General features: G+C 43.9%; 1 non-coding gene across 1 annotated transcript; it reads left to right on the top strand.

Annotated features, from left to right (window-relative positions):
* Positions 1-2342: 2342 nt before the first annotated feature.
* Positions 2343-2416, top strand: Trnat-ugu. Its single transcript has one exon. It is a non-coding gene; the product is annotated as a tRNA-Thr (tRNA).
* Positions 2417-6043: the final 3627 nt, after the last annotated feature.

Here is a 6043-nt window from a genome sequence, read left to right as displayed (position 1 = left end):
AATTACTGAGAGTATTACAGATGATTGAGAGATTACCAACAGGTGTTTATTATCTATGCATGTGTGTCACCTTTCCCACATTAAATTAAATGTAGGGCACTCTATCGAATGCCGAAGCAACAGTTTCTCTTGACAGATGTCATATTAATGTCCAGATCGTACATACTTTATGTGATAGGGTTTATGTGCTCCCATAGACGGCTATTCATTCTGTTGACAAGAGAAGTGAAAGAAAAAAAATGTGGTAACGTCTGGTACCATCTAAGACACTCTCGCTCAGCAAAAATAACTTAGATAAGATTCGTATAGTTGCTACTGAGTTAGTTCAATAATGCTACAAGTTACAGAACTTTGAGCGTTAAGTTGGTTATCATGAATTAGTCCTAAAACTCCCTTCTCTCCGATGATGGAGGTAATATTAAAAATACAGTAGTGCAGCGACCTCATTGATCCAGTATGCAGGTTGCCTATCACATCATGCTGTCACCTGCTCTGCATCACGTGGATGGTATGATGAACAGTTATGACATATATTGTTATTAATTAAGAACAAGGAAACATTGTGACAATACCCCACCACAGTGCGTTATTTAAAACAAACAATTCAGATATTTCGACAGATTATTTCGAATTCCTTTTTTTTCTCTGTCTCGCTTTACTGCTGCTGTCGGGCGATCGGATGGTTGCCGCCTGTGTGAATCAGATGTCGTTTGGTGTGTGCATTTCCTAACCAACGCCATCATAGCCGTGGTGCAAGATACTCGTTGCTGATTATAATATGTCAGCAGCAAAAACTGCTCGATAATTTCCACCATCTGGATCTCATATGTGGAATTCTTCACACTGTAGTTCTCGGATACCCTAATTCATGAGATGTGCCTTGAGTAGACGCGAAGAATGTCTGTTGTACAGCTCCGACACCCTGTTCACAAAAGATCCGACACACTGCAGTTTTGTTTTAGACTTCATGTACCATGCAAAACTTCTGGTGCGTCTATTTCGTATTGTCTCGTCATAACACTGAACATAATCTGCTCCATTTTAAAACAACAGGCACTGTACTGCTCTATACCTGCAAACCATTATTTTGAAAGTTCCATAGCTATTGATAGATATTGATCGGTGATTATGGCTTTGGCAGCTTGAGAACTGCTCTGTTGTGGAAATATAATTATGTCACTTCAACAATGTATTTCCAAATCCTCTGTGTAGTACCACATCTAGTGACAATGTACTATATGTGTAGTCACAGTACACACTAGATTTGATTCGTGAATGTACTCCTCACAATGTTATTGTTGTAACTGGCAATTTGAAAGTTTTTACAACACATCTTTTATTTACGTGAGTCTGCATGGAAATGACTGAATAACAACAAAAAGTCACAATCACAAAGCCAGAAAGAATTTCCTACTAGAGGCAACAAAAGATAACTTCTAAGTTCTCACCAGAGTCCGTGGTAACACACATACACTTAATCCCAAGTCCTGTTCCGATGGCAAAGACGTAGTCTTCTGTGGAGACGTCCTCGAGGTCGGTATTCGGCATGAAATGACGTCCAGTGCTGGTTCTAGCCTTTAAATAGTATTGGCCAGCCAGTCAGATGTCGAAGTAGTAATACTTCCTGCAGGCCATGTCGAACTCCCTCTGCAGGAAGTAGTATGCGGAATGTGTGTTTCCAAAACAGCCGATGTTTACCATTGCTTACGCCTTGGGTACAGAAAACCTCGGTCCTTTGTGGTGTTAGATGTGTTGCCGGCCCGCAGGGGCTATCATGGCGATGGCGTAACAGTTATGACTTACTGTTCACCCCTGGTACTGATATGGTGACACAGGTTTGAAACACCAGCGTATGTGCAAACAGTCAACATGCGTCTGGATAAAATGAGCATTGTTTTACTTGTAAAGCTGTTTAATCATGCACTGTCTCCAACAGTTTGCCCCACATTCTGTCATAGAATCGATAAACATGTGGCCTATCATTGTAGAGTATACACATATTATTATGCAAATATTGGGAAACATGAGTAAGTTCTAATACAAATACTTTACCATATGGTATCAAACTTTACAGGGATGATGTCCAGAGTTTTTACCATTTGGTGAAAGAACAGATACCATCTTCATACAGTTAAGGCTAACCGGCCATTTACCTTCTTCTTCTGTGCTGGATGCACACGCATTGCCCGAACTCTTACGGGACTCGGTAAGACAGACTGCCGCGAGAATGAATGTAATAGGCAGGGGCACTACGATTGTAGTGTGTGGCCATTAAGTTGGGAATATAGGTCTCACGGGGAGTGTGCAAGGGATAAATCCCTACAGTCGCACTATCCTCTGTGACCTCGATGGCTCAGATGGATAGAGTGTCTGCCATGTAAGCAGGAGATCCCGGGTTCGAGTCCCGGCCGGGGCACACATTTTCAGCTGCCCCGTTGATGTATATCATCGCCTGCCGACAGCTTAGGGTCTTGATTTAATTGTCATTTGATTTGCAATGGGATTCAATCAGCTTCACGAGGCCTAATGAGAAACTTCTTGTATAAATAAGCATCGAAAGTTAGTCGTGAGTCACCTAAATGGGGTCAAATCCAAAGACTAGCATGCCTGGAAGTAAAGCGAAATTTATTTACTACTCTGCAAATAGGGTGCTTCTGTGTCATGTCGCATCTTTAGAAGTGTCCGTTTTTTGTTTATTGTGAGTGAGAACAACAGTGACTTATAGGAATGCTTGGTGTGTGTGTTTTTTCGGTCAAGTCTTAAAGAACAGAAGTCGCGCCAGACCTGCACTTGTAATGCATGTTATGTAAATTGAAGGTCGAGGGGAAGAAAGGAAAGGAAACGAAACCAACTAGCGATATCAGCTGCATTGGGACTTTATGCAGAATCAGCAGTGACAATTGAAAATGTGTGCCGGACGGGGATTCGAACCCAGGATTTCCTGCTCACGAGGCAGTTGCGTTAACCACAGCACTGATTATCAGGGCACGCTCTGAACCGACTCACATTCCCACCCAGCACCACCTATCCACAAACCTGTCTATGTTCTTTATGTTCGCTGCTGTTAGATTCGCGCTGTAGGTAGAACGCAAACGTGCGTCAGTATTGAGGGTTATGGATTCATTGCCATTCGAGACAATTCAGTTATAGGAACGCATGGTAGCTGTTCTTTCGGACATCCTCGATGGGCAATGACTCCACAACCTTCAGTGGTGATGCACATTTACGTTCGACCTACAGTTCGAATCTAAAATCAGCGAGCATGGAGGACACGGGTGGAGACTGTGGAGAGCTGGCGCTAGGTGGGATTGTGAGTTGGCTGGGGAGTGTGCAAAATAAGCCGCGCATTTGCGATAAACACTGTGTCCCAGATGGCACAGTGGTTAACGGACCTGCCTAGTAAACAGAAGATCCTGGTTCGAGTCCCAGTCTGCCACACTTTTTCACTTGTCGCCGCTGTTTCCGCTTGAAGTGTCGATGCACTTGATACAATTAGTTCCTTCCCTTTTCTTTCCTTTCTCCATCTCCACCTACAATTTACAAAACAGTGACTTACTGTGTGTAGGAAATGCGGGTCTCTCTTACAATATTGACAGAAGCTCGTACATGCCTACCTGCAAAACTGGTTAGGAACAAGCTAAGTCCGTACGTTACTGATGGCTCGGTGGAGAGGAGTGCCATAAGCAGCTCGCAGCGCTTCCACACAAACGCTCAGTGACGTTCATTTAGGCACGTTACGCGACGCTCAGGTGGCGCTGGGGCGGGAGAACGCACGCGCCCCTGTCCCACGAGTCTGAGCAGAGCGCCCGCTGTTAGGCAGCAAGGCAGGGAGGCAGCTCCTGCAGACAGCACTCCGACCACAGCCCCAGACAGCAGACACGTGGGCCCGCCACGTGCATTAGTAGCACGACACGCCACCCACGAGGGAGTCTTCCCACTGGAGGCTAAACACTTAGCGTGACTGCATCGCTCTTCTTCTCTAGAACTAAGTTACAGTCATTCCTAACTTCATTCCGGCAATCTGCTGTGATCGAACCATTTCCACGACGACGTTGTGATGATGGTTATAAGATTATTCAGCAGTTTCATAATATTATTTCGTGTACTATCATATTTCATCCCCCCCATGAACCATGGACCTTGCCGTTGGTGGGGAGGCTTGCGTGCCTCAGCGATACAGATAGCCGTACCGTAGGTGCAACCACAACGGAGGGGTATCTGTTGAGAGGCCAGACAAACGTGTGGTTCCTGAAGAGGGGCAGCAGCCTTTTCAGTAGTTGCAAGGACAAAAGTCTGGATGATTGACTGATCTGGCCTTGTAACAATAATCAAAACGGCCTTGCTGTGCTGGTACTGCGAACGGCTGAAAGCAAGGGGAAACTACAGCCGTAATTTTTCCCGAGGGCATGCAGCTTTACTGTATGATTACATGATGATGGCGTCCTCTTGGGTAAAATATTCCGGAGGTAAAATAGTCCCCCATTCGGATCTCCGGGCGGGGACTACTCAAGAGGATGTCGTTATCAGGAGAAAGAAAACTGGCGTTCTACGGATCGGAGCGTGGAATGTCAGATCCCTTAATCGGGCAGGTAGGTTAGAAAATTTAAAAAGGGAAATGGATAGGTTGAAGTTAGATATAGTGGGAATTAGTGAAGTTCGGAGGCAGGAGGAACAAGACTTCTGGTCAGGTGACTACAGGATTATAAACACAAAATCAAATAGGGGTAATGCAAGAGTAGGTTTAATAATGAATAGGAAAATAGGAATGCGGGTAAGCTACTAAAAACAGCATAGTGAACGCATTATTGTGGCCATGATAGATATGAAGCCCACGCCTACTACAGTAGTACAAGTTTATATGCCAACTAGCTCGGCAGATGACGAAGAAATCGAAGAAATGTATGATGAAATAAAAGAAATTATTCAGATTGTGAAGGGAGACGAAAATTTAATAGCCATGGGTGACTGGAATTCGAGTTTAGGAAAAGGGAGAGAAGGAAACATAGTAGGCGAATATGGACTGGGGGACAGAAATGAAAGAGGAAGCCGCCTGGTCGAATTTTGCACAGAGCACAACATAATCATAACTAACACTTGGTTTAAGAATCATGAAAGAAGGTTGTATACATGGAAGAACCCTGGAGATACTAAAAGGTATCAGATAGATTATATAATGGTAAGACAGAGATTTAGGAACCAGGTTTTAAATTGTAAGACATTTCCAGGGGCAGATGTGGACTCTGACCACAATCTATTGGTTAGGACCTGTAGATTAAAACTGAAGAAACTGAAAAAAGGTGGGAATTTAAGGAGATGGGACCTGGATAAACTGAAAGAACCAGAGGTTGTACAGAGATTCAGGGAGAGCATAAGGGAGCAATTGACAGGAATGGGGGAAATAAATACAGTAGAAGAAGAATGGGTAGCTTTGAGGGATGAAGTGGTGAAGGCAGCAGAGGATCAAGTAGGTAAAAAGACGAGGGCTAGTAGAAATCCTTGGGTAACAGAAGAAATATTGAATTTAATTGATGAAAGGAGAAAATATAAAAATGCAGTAAGTGAAACAGGCAAAAAGGAATACAAACGTCTCAAAAATGAGATCGACAGGAAGTGCAAAATGGCTAAGCAGGGATGGCTAGAGGACAAATGTAAGGATGTAGAGGCCTATCTCACTAGGGGTAAGATAGATACCGCCTACAGGAAAATTAAAGAGACCTTTGGAGAGAAGAGAACCACTTGTATGAATATCAAGAGCTCAGATGGAAACCCAGTTCTAAGCAAAGAAGGGAAAGCAGAAAGGTGGAAGGAGTATATAGAGGGCCTATACAAGGGCGATGTACTTGAGGACAATATTATGGAAATGGAAGAGGACGTAGAAGAAGATGAAATGGGAGATATGATACTGCGTGAAGAGATTGACAGAGCACTAAAAGACCTGAGTCGAAACAAGGCCCCCGGAGTAGACAATATTCCATTGGAACTACTGACGGCCGTGGGAGAGCCAGTCCTGACAAAACTCTACCATCTGGTGAGCAAGATGTAT

This window comes from Schistocerca americana, chromosome 1, assembly GCF_021461395.2.
Source record: "Schistocerca americana isolate TAMUIC-IGC-003095 chromosome 1, iqSchAmer2.1, whole genome shotgun sequence".
Taxonomy (NCBI): domain Eukaryota; kingdom Metazoa; phylum Arthropoda; class Insecta; order Orthoptera; family Acrididae; genus Schistocerca; species Schistocerca americana.
Note: the sequence above shows the minus strand (reverse complement) of the source record. Positions and strands in the feature narration are given on the sequence as shown.